The sequence below is a fragment of the Macrobrachium nipponense genome, chromosome 45 (genome assembly GCF_015104395.2).
Source record: "Macrobrachium nipponense isolate FS-2020 chromosome 45, ASM1510439v2, whole genome shotgun sequence".
Taxonomy (NCBI): domain Eukaryota; kingdom Metazoa; phylum Arthropoda; class Malacostraca; order Decapoda; family Palaemonidae; genus Macrobrachium; species Macrobrachium nipponense.
The window spans coordinates 5,427,377-5,439,027 of NC_061105.1; the positions used below are offsets into that span (position 1 = coordinate 5,427,377).

The 11,651-nt window shown below is 37.2% G+C and overlaps 1 protein-coding gene across 1 annotated transcript in view; it reads right to left on the bottom strand.

Annotated features, from left to right (window-relative positions):
* The window catches only part of LOC135214064 (rap1 GTPase-activating protein 1-like), a 767,625-nt gene extending 761,530 nt beyond the window's left edge, over positions 1-6,095 (bottom strand). Inside the window, exon 1 of the mRNA XM_064248177.1 lies at positions 5,819-6,095. The gene's annotated coding sequence lies outside the window, so the exon portion shown is untranslated. The remainder of the gene's footprint in view (positions 1-5,818) is intronic.
* Between the last annotated feature and the right edge of the window lie 5,556 nt (positions 6,096-11,651).

Here is an 11,651-nt window from a genome sequence, read left to right on the forward strand (position 1 = left end):
GCGCTGCACTCACTCTTGTGACTTGGTGCTTTGGCTTTGAAAGAGTATTGTGCCATAGGTGAAGATTTCTGACTGACAGGTGGTTCTTTCACTAAAGGGTCTTCCAGACGGGATGCTGGGTTTATTTCCTTATCGTGTATTATCATACCCTCACTCTGACAGTCATTGAGAAAAGTCGTGGCAGTAGTAGCAGCAACACGTTCTCCACTATTAGCTGCAGTAGTAGTAGTAGTAGTAACAGAAGCGAAGTCAAACTTCTTGACTATTAGCTACAGTAGTAGTAATAGTTGTTGTTGTAATAGAAGGGAAGCCAAACTTTAGATCCATTCTCTAAGACTAGCACGAGGAGGAGGATTAAGGAATTCCAATCTCCTCCGAAGACATTCCCCCCCTCCCCCCCCTTCCCCCCCCAAATCCTCCCGGGAGCAGTGGGCCTATAATCCCCAGGCGCATTTAGGCGCAGCAGCCGAGACAGGAAACTCCACTTCGAGTTTACAAACTCAGGTTCTCTTCCTCCGGTCTCTCTATCGTCAAGAATTCCACTCCCGGGCCCGGGCACTCTCCAGCCATTTCTTTGTTTCCAGAACTTTTGGGGGGGATGGTTGACACGCGTTGCTGAAGGATTTATGTTCTTGCACTCGGTGATGGCACAGCAAATCACTTTTCCGCACCTATGCACTGATCTAACGACGCAGGCAGATACATAAGGCTCGCACGCACGCACGCACGCACGCACGCGCACACACACACACACACACACGTACGCACGAACGCGTCCCAAAAGACTTACTGAGAAATCAAAGGTCAACTCTCTCAGGAGTCACCTTTCTTAGAAAATAAGCGTATACTGTACGTAGTTGACGTATATATGGTACAGTTACAGACACATATATATACATAAAATATAATATATTTATATATGAATGTATACACGTATCTATACACACACACGCATATATATATATATATATATATATATATATATAATATATTATATATATATATATATGTGTGATCATGCTTATGGGAATCTATGTATGCGTGGTGGTATGAATTAAAATAAATAAATAAATATATAAATAATACAGTTTTTCATCCATTAAAAAAAAAGTCACCATTTCCAACGAAATACAATCACGACAGTTGTCCTCTGTTTATAAAAGAAAAAACGGAGAAAAATAACTCATTCCATGAGATCACTTCGCTGCAACTTTAATCCAATGAGCTACGGTAAAAAAAAAAAAAAAAAAAAAAAAAAAAAAAAAAAAAAAAAAAAAACAAAAAAAAAAAAAAAAAAAAAAAAAAAAAAAAAAACGCGCGCGCGCGCGCAAGGAAATAAAACAAAACCGGCCGCCACTTTGCATACTATTGTTTATATTTGGGGAGAAAAGGGGTCACCAGTGCATGCCTCAGCGCATATGAATGTTTGCGCATACCGCGTGTATGTTCTTTTTATTTTTTTTTTTCGTCTTTCTTCCCTTTACTGGGGATGGCGTTGGAGGGGTATAGAGGCGTCCCCTTCCAGGCAAGTCTTCGGGAATGAAGTCCCTCTTGTCCTGAATCTACCTGGCGATATATACGAATATAACCGAATGGTTATCTATGCAATAACTAATAAAGAAAACGGAGCTGGAACTCCAAGATAAAATGACGTACATTCATAAAAGAACTGAAATCCCGTCAACAATAAAGTGACGTTGCATTACGAAATTTTACGTCGTACGAATGAAACGAAACCACCTCTAACTCTTCCTTCAAAAATCCAAACAAACAAAAAGACAAACCATGTCACGCAGCCATCCTTGAAGCTGACGAAATATGACTTAATGAAAATTATGACGTCAATTCAACTGTGACGCAACGAAGAGAAAATTAGTCTAGGGGTTTTTTTAATTTTTTTTTCCTGGGTGAGGGAGAAATGAGGTCTTGAATAATTAAGAAGATCGTCTTGATTTGTTAAATCTCAGGCCTCACTATGCCCACTGCCACTATCATCAGACCATTACGGTTTGTTGCTGCTGTTTTTTTCTAGAAAAGGATTCCTTCCTAAGTATCTAAAATTGATCCTATCATCAAAGACCAATTACGGTTTGTTGTTGCTGCTGGCCTTGTTTTTTTTCTAGAAAAATGTTCCTTCCTTAAGTTATCTAAAATTGATCCTATCATCTGAAGGATTCCTTGTTAAGTATCTTAAAATGCTCTAATCATCTAAAAGATTCTTTGCTAAGTATCTCAAAATGCTCCTACCATTTAAAGGATTCCTTGCTAAGAGTCTCAAAATGCTCCTATCACCCGAAGAGTCTTTGCTAAGTATCTCAAAATGCATCCACCCCAGAGATTCTTTGCTAAGTAGCTCAAATGCTCCTATCACCAGAAGATTCTTGCTAGCATCATCAAAATTTGAAAACCTATCACAGAAGATTCTTTGCTAAGTATCTCAAAATGCTCCTATCACCAGAGCTTATTTTGCTATTTCTCAAAATGCTCCTATCACCCGAAGATTATTTCTAATATCTCACAATGCTCCTATCACCCGAAAGAATTATTTGCTAAGTAAGCTCAAAAATGCTCCTATCACCCGAAGTTATTTTGCTAAGTACCCACAAAATGCTCCTATCACCAGAATTCTTGAATTTGCTAAGTTATCTCAAAATGCTCCTATCACCCAGAAGATTCTTTGCTAAGTATCTCAAAATGCTCCTATCACCAGAGGATTAATCTAAGTACCATGCTATCACCCGAAATTATTTGCTAATATCTCAAAATGCTCCTACACCGAATTGCTAAGTACTCAAAAGTCCATCACCGAAGATTATTTGCTAGTATCAAAAATGCTCCCTATCACCAGAAGATTTTTGCTAAAGTATCAAAAATGCTCCTATCACCAGAAGATTCTTTGCTAAGTATCTCAAAATGCTCCTATCACCAGAAGATTCTTGCTAAACATCTCAAAATGCTCCTATCACCAGAAGATTCTTTGCTAAGCATCTCAAAATGCTCCTATCACCAGAAGATTCTTGCTAAGTATCTCAAAATGCTCCTATCACCAGAAGATTCTTTGCTAAGTATCTCAAAATGCTCCTATCACCAGAAGATTCTTTGCTAAGTATCTCAAAATGCTCCTATCACCCGAAGATTCTTTGCTAAGTCTCTGATGCTCCTATCAAAGAAGATTCTTTGCTAAGTATCTCAAAATGCTCCTATCACCCGAAGATTCTTTGCTTAAGTATCTCAAAATGCTCCTATACACCAGAAGATTCTTTGTGCTAAAAGTATCTTCAAAATGCTCCTATCACCAGAAGATCTTGCTAAGTATCTCAAAATGCTCCTAACAATCACCCGCAGATTCTTTGCTAAGTATCTCTAAATGCTCCTATCACCCAAGAAGATTCTTTTGCTAAGTAATCTCAAAATGCTCCTATCACCAAAGAATTCTTTGCTAAGTATCTCAAAATGCTCCTATCACCCGAAGATTCTTTGCTAAGTATCTCAAAATGCTCCTATCACCAGAAGATTCTTTGCTAAGTATCTCAAAATGCTCCTATCACCAGAAGATTCTTTGCTAAGTATCTCAAAATGCTCCTATCACCCGAAGATTCTTTGCTAAGTATCTCAAAATGCTCCTATCACCAGAAGATTCTTTGCTAAGCATCTCAAAATGCTCCTATCACCAGAAGATTCTTTGCTAAGCATCTCAAAATGCCTTGTTATCTGCAGCTTGTACAAGATTCCTTGGAAGCTTCAATAACGCATTTTGGCTTCTTATACGACAGGGGGCGTTAAGTATCTTAGTTTTACCAGACCACTGAGCTGATTAACAGCTCTCCTAGGCTGGCATGACGAATTAATTTTTCTTTTATATGTCTAGGAACCAATTCGTTACTTAACGTTAAATTTTTTTTGTAAATATGACGTTAGAGATAGAGACCAACAGATATTTGTAGGTGACACCTTGACCACCTTAATTCAAACGACATCTGAAGTGTCTTTTCGTAAAATATTCAGTCTTATACATATTTATTTACATACACGCATGGCATCCTCCTCAAGGTATAATGAAGCCGAATTTTTTGCCATATATATATATATATATAAATATAATATATATATATATATATTATATATAATATATATATTATTATTATTATAATATAGTTATATTATAATTATATAATAATATTATATTATTATATTCAATATTAAATATATTATTATATATATAATATAATAATATAATACACACACATATATATTTAAATATATTTGTGAGTGAGCGTTAGTCAACATACGCAAGCGTAAAACACAGAAACCTCACCGATTCGTTGAAAAAAAATCAACAAATCACTACATGGCAACCCCGATGAGGTAACCCATGTGCAACATCAAAGTACAACGTAAACAATGATAAAGCTGACGTTCATAATGATGGTGAGACCGTGATAACGATAATGAAGCTGATGAAGATGATGATGATGACGTCATTCATTCCCTCTTTCACCAAAGCAAAAACAACGTCCTTTAAAAGCATTAATTGTCAGGTACTTAGGGTGTAAGTTTTATCAATATCTATTCAATGGATCAATTGGTTACCTTCGGCGTTCTAATGACCAGGAGTGACACGGTACTTCCATAGCATTTTAAATATCCATTTCCGACCTTTTTTTTTATTATTTTATTGATTCTTGTGTGGTACACTTATTCTTCCATCTTCTTGGGTGGCCGTTCAGAATCCCAGCCGCTTCAACATAATTCCCCGTCTGTTGAAAGTTTTCAACATTACTCTCCTCGTTTTCTTTCATTTTTACCATTCTATTCGTATGCTGGATATTTTTTTCTGATACAGTCCACAATTATCTTTTTTACAGTTTCCATAAGCGACTTTAATCATTCAGGGAATAACCTCCATTTACAACATCACTCTGTTATAGATTGTGGTATATAAGGACATTTCAACGCCGCAATACACAGTCGTTACCGAGAGCACATCATCCCCCCCAACCCCAACCCCCCACCCCACCCCTCACATTCCCCTCCTTCAAGGTTGAAACCCTTTACTCTCCTCAAAACACAATAAGAACATAAAATAATGCGAACGAATCTTCGTCTTGATAATGAACTTGATTCAATTACAAAGCCATAATCATGCAGCAGCAATCAGCTGCTTTTGTCAACAAATATTTCGGCATAAAACAGAGAAAACTAGAGAAGAAAGTAAAATGCAATCGACATTTCCGAATTCAAAAACAATAAAGATGAATTAATTACCATTCGCATAACATGTGCAAATATTTGTACCTGGCAAATTAAAATGCATGAGTCATCGTCAATAAATTACTGAACTGATGAAATTAAGCGTTACTTTAACAACTCTGCAAATTATGTAAATTAAAAAAAAACTAATTAAAACATTGGGCCACAGTTAATAGAATTATATTTACATTTAAATTCCACGACAGCAATAACTAATAACTAATTCACTTTTGTCCTAAATTCCGCAAACATAAAGTTCACAACTCTACAAAATTACGTAAAATCATTCTGTGAATCACCACCATTAAACAATTTAATAGTAAATACAAGATAAACTCCGTGGCAGTAATTAATTAATTACCTTCAGACTTTAATCCTAATAATTGGTCATCCTCAATAAACAACTAGGTCAGTTTAATAGAAAGAGTAATACAATGGTGTTATCCTTTCAATCAACGTACATTTAACCTTCACAAAACACCAATCACAATAACCATGAGTCATCATAAATAAATTCATGGATGAAATTAAATTAATTCCAAATACACTGGTAATAATGGTAACTTACTGAATTAACTTTTGCCTCACGCGAACAAACGTAAGTCTGAAGAAGATGAACAGATTTGAAAATTCCATGAAACCAAAACTGACAAAAGTTACAATCACTAAAGAAACAGAGCCACAGATATAACCAACATAAGAAAGGGGGAAAAAACTATACTTCTCCCCACCGTCAGAAAAGAAGAAAAGTAACGAATTAAAAACGAAAAGAAAGAAAGCAAAGAAGCTCGACTTCGATCACAGGAAACGGCACCCGAGTGCCGCCTCCTTCTCTCTGCCGACTTTCCCGACACAGTGCCAAGGGGATACTGACTGAGGGACACTAGTCAGCTCAGCTGCCACATCGCCCCCTCCTCCTCCTCCTCCTCCTCCTCCTCCTTAACCACGTGTCGCGTATGTGTGCGTGTGTGCGTGTGCCGAAACCGCTACCACTTCTTGCACAGAATGACCCACTGGCATGGCATGGGATGGCATAGAGCGCAGCGCGCGCGCGCGCGCCCGATGCAGAGCTCCAATGGTTGCTGGAGCGATTGTGTCCTTACAGGACCGGGAGCAGTTTTGTTAAATTTCTTTTTGTCTCTTTATTTCGCCACAATTCAATTTTAAGTGATGCTATTCATTTATTTTTCAGTCATTATCTGATATCTTAACCGTCGTCTGACATTTATCAGTAATACTTCGATATTATTTCTTAAGGCGTTTCATGCATTTCCAATTCCCAATTCTTTTCCTACTGTCTTCCGGGGTTACTTCTAACTGATCTTCCTTGTCTTGCATTCCCTTTAACCGACGCAATTCATTTCATTCCTATTTTTGGCTCTCTCTCTCTCTCTCTCTCTCTCTCTCTCTCTCTCTCTCTCTCTCTCTCTCTCTTCATCTCCTTCAGTTCCCCTCTAAACAAGTTCACATCCGATTTTCACTATAAGGATCTTTACAAAACAAATCATTCAAGAACAAAAAAGTCTTTGATAATGTCCAGACCACAGAACAAGAAGCTATACTAGATATAATTTACATATACATACATCATGCATTTACATGCCTTACATACATACATACATGTATGTATGTTCTTGTATAATAATTTATCCTATGTATACATATATACATATATATATATATATATTATATATATATATATATATATATATATACACATAAGCGAATCCCACAGGATAATGATACTCAGAAATCCAAGCGCTTTCGTCTTTACTAATACATTGTCAAGGAGCTAATGAAATACAATTGGAGAGAAAGGTCTCAGGGTTAACGCAAACAAGATGAAGAATACCAGATGGTTAATTGTCAAAAGGGAGTAAAAATTAAAAGAGATAATCCAGGATTATCGGATATCACACGGTCACAAACCTAAACAGATTTGACCCTAACCGAAATTACAAAGTATCTTTACAGTCCAAAACATGTAAAAACTGAATATATTAATTTTGTTGCTTATATTTATATACAACTTTTTTCATTATGAAAGCATCAAGTTTAAATAAACCAAGACTTAAATTTAGAACATTTCTATTATTTGACTTGATGAAACAAGATTCAATCTACCCGTGAGATTTCTCCAGGCTTTTAAGAAAATTAAAGAAGACAAAACAGTGAAAGTGACAAAAGCAGATAAATCTAATGCAGTGGTAATAATGAATAAAAGTGACCATATAAGTAAGTAAAATAATGACATTGCTAAATGATACTGATACTTATACGAAAACTGAGGTCTGACCCTACACAGACAGTGAACTCCCATTTTAATAAACAAATTAAATCCATTTTGAAGGGCTTGGACCATTTAATTAAACAGTTTAAATTTGAATTTTGATTTTAATATGGTTAGTTTTGATGTTGTCTCTTTATTTACAAAAGTGCCTGTAGATGACTTACTTGAATATTTGGAGATGAATTAGAACGTCATGACGTTCTTCTTAGTGTAGCAAACCTCATTAGTCTCATAAGGTTATGTATCAAAGATAGTAAATTTGTTTTAATGGGGAATCTTTTGTACAAAACAAAGTTTGGCATGGCTATGGGTAATCCTTATCTCCTGTCCTTAGCAATATTTACATGGAATTTTTTAGACAAAACTCTTACCAAGAATTTTTGCCCCAAAAAGTTATTTGGTTTAGGTATGTGGATATCTGTATTTGGCCAGTTCACGAAAATCTCCAGGAATTCCTTAATAATCGCATAATTTAGTCCCTTCTATAAAATTTACTGTAGAGGAAGAAAGAAATTGTAATTTGAATTTTCTTGATGTAACTGTCCATAGAAATGATAGAAATTTCACCTTTTCAGCCTTTCGAAAATCAACTAACATTGCCTCTTTTGTTCATTACTACTCCCATCACCATCAAAATGTTAAATTCTCTGTTTTTTCTGGGATGTTCCTAAGGGCTTTACGTGTCTGTAGCCCGCAGTTTATTGACGCTGAAATTAAAACTATTTATGATATTGCATTGAAACTTAAATACCCAAGGACTTTTGTAGATGTGGCATGGAAAAGAGCTAGAAAAACATTTTATTCAACTAATGACAAACTTGAATTTAGTAAGCATAACATTCTAAAAAAGTTACCCTATGATGAAAGGTTTTAGATATCCTAGAATTTTAAAGCTTTTTAACATAAATATGTTGTTTTCAGTAATATTAATGTCAAGAGTTTAGTAATAAAAATTCTCCTAAAGATCTTCCAGGCTGCATATATAATTCCTTGCAAAAAATTGGATAAATTCGATTCGGACTGCCCGGTAATCTCTTTCACAACGTCTCAAACAGCATCAATATTCTGTGAGAACTGGGCAAATATCGAATGCATTATTCGTACTTATGAGAGATTTAGATCATCCTAATAACTGGAGTCAAGCAAAAGCCTTAATCCCATGCAATGACACAGTTAAAAGAAATATCATTGAATCTTGTTTCATCAAGTCAAATATAGAAATGTTCTAAATTTAAGTCTTGGTTTATTAAACTTGATGCTTTCATAATGAAAAAAGTTGTAGATAAATATAAGCAACAAAATTAATATATTCAGTTTTTACATGTTTTTGGACTGTAAAGATACTTTGTAATTTCGGTTAGGGTCAAAAATCTGTTTAGGTTTGTGACCGTGTGATATCCGATAATCCTGGATTATCTCTTTTAATTTTTACCCTTTTGACAATTAACCATCTGGTATTCTTCATCTTGTTGCGTACCTGAGACCTTTCTTTCCAATTGTATTTCATTAGCTCCTTGACAATGTCTGAGTAAGACGAAAGCGCTTGGATTTCTGACTATCAATTTTCCTGTGGGATTCGCTTATTTATGAAGTCACGTGCATTCTACTGTGATTTTTTAAGCATATATATATATATATATATATATATATATATATATATATATATATGTGTGTGTGTGTGTGTGTGTGTGTGTGTACCGTATATGTATATATATACGGGGAGCCAAGTCCAGACCCATCCACGGATCGCTCATGACTGTCAATAATGAATAGAATCGATTGATCCGGGAGGTCGTTTGAGAGAGAGAGAGACAGAGAAAGATAGAGAGAGAGAAATCACCACTCGGGGGAAGAGTTACTTGTCTCTTCTCTCCTGCGTATCGTCTTAACATTTCGTATCCAAAGATCGTATCGTGGTTACCAAGATTCTATATACCTTGGTGGTTACTAACAAGTCACAAACGCAATAACAAGAAAGTTTTCCCGTCCCTTTCTCCCTCTCTCTCTCTCTCTCTCTCTCTCTCTTCTCTCTCTCTCTCTCTCTCTCTCTCTCTCTCTCTCTCCTTTAAAGTCCTTAGCTTTATTCATTTCTTGGACAGGTTTAATAATTTCTTGGACAGAGAAATCGTTCGCTCTCTCTACTTAGATTTCCTTGGGATAATGCCTCTCCTACAAACTCTCTCTCTCTCTCTCTCTCTCTCTCTCTCCTTGCTCTTCCTCGTTAGGTCTGTTAACACTCTCTCTTCCACACACGTGTTGCAGAGAAGAAGAACCGGCACCGTTCAACACCAGAGGGCCGACGAGATTATGGTGTTTACACTGAACGCATGGAAGCTCCGTCAACAAAGACTTGTTTCAATGGGCATCTCTCTCTCTCTCTCTCTCTCTCTCTCTCTCTCTCTCTCTCTCTCTCGATTGCGTGAGTGTATATATGAAGCAAAACGGTGAAGAATGATCGTGTTAACGACCACACAAATCATTGCCACGTAATTTTATATATGTAAATATACGTACATCGTATATATATATATATTATATATATATATATATATATATATATATATATCTATATATATATAAATGTTTCTTCTGGCCATAAGATAGAGAAAGTTAAACCAAAAAATAAATTCACCACACAAATAAAACAAACGCGAATACAAAAGCAAGCATTAAAAAGACAGGAAAAAAAGTCTTGAAGATAATATATCTCCGCACACTTCTTTATCAACTCAACTTCAATAAAAGAAGAGAAAGAGAGAGAGTCATTTTCTCAGTCGTCATACCCAGAGGCCATAATAATCTGACTGGTGGAACTGGGCGGGAGACTGTGGGCAATATGCATTTCACGAGTAAGACGTCATGGAGTGATACCCGGCAGGGTTTATGTCTCTCTCTCTCTCTCTCTCTCTCTCTCTCTCAACGTGAAACTCTTGTATGCGGATGCTACCTACGCTCGATATCTTGCACACAGTGGCTGGATTATGTATATACGTATTTATACATATAACGGTTATGAATGTATATGTATACATCTAAGGCATATGCGCAAAAAAAATAATCATATCATAAACACACACACAGACGTACATTTAGACGGTATGGAATAAGAAAAAAATGTGAAACAACCCCTTCACTGACTTAAGACAGAAAACACAAACAAGAACTAACAACATCACAAACCTAAAGTAGCACAAACTATCTAAAATGACCGCTTAATTAGCATAGAACGCAACAACACAGGGTTGAATAGTTATAACGAAAAAAAAGCAGCGCCATACAACCCATTCAGGAGGATCTCTTTGTTGAGACAAAACACAGATAGCGACCACAGTGAGACAAACCCAATGGACTCCTTACCGCCCGAAAGGGACCTCTTCAACCAGACCGACCACTCACAGGAACCACCAATCAATGATTTTCCCCAAAATCATGAAAAGCCGAAAGCAAATCGGAGTGCCCCAGCCAAACCCCTCCCTCCCCCAATGATTGTGTCATCTCCAACCGCCCCCCTCCTCCTCCTCCTCCTACTCCCTCCCCCCTTCCTCCTCACCCTTCCTTGTGCCTTCCAACCTCCTTGCCAACCCCCAAAGCTCCCCATTCAAAAACCCCCCCCCTCCCCGCTCCCCTTCCAAACCCCCCCATCCCCCCACCCCCGCCTCAACCCAGTCCGTCTTCGCCCCAACTCTGGGTACCTATCCCAATCTCGAAGCTCAGACCCCAAAAGCCTTTAGGAGAAAGCCAATAGGTCTGCCATTTTCAATTAATGTGACGACGTCCCTGGGACGCTACCGCTGAATGTCCATCCTACAAGGATGATGGAAGCGTGGTATGGGAGCGGGGAGGGGGGGGGGGGGGCTAGGGGGGGGGGGGGAGGGACGAGTGACGGGGGAGGGGGAAGGGGTGGTGCTCGCTGGAAGAGTAATGAATTGCATTCAAAGATGGAGGTTGTTGTCATTGCTGCCTGTGGTATCAGGTTTATCATTATCATCATCATCATCGGGAATTGCATGTATCATTATCACTGTGGGTCCTGATTTTGATGGTGTCTGAATCATACCATTAAGATCATTTTCACCATCATAATTACAATCAGCTAGATCGATTATCCTTA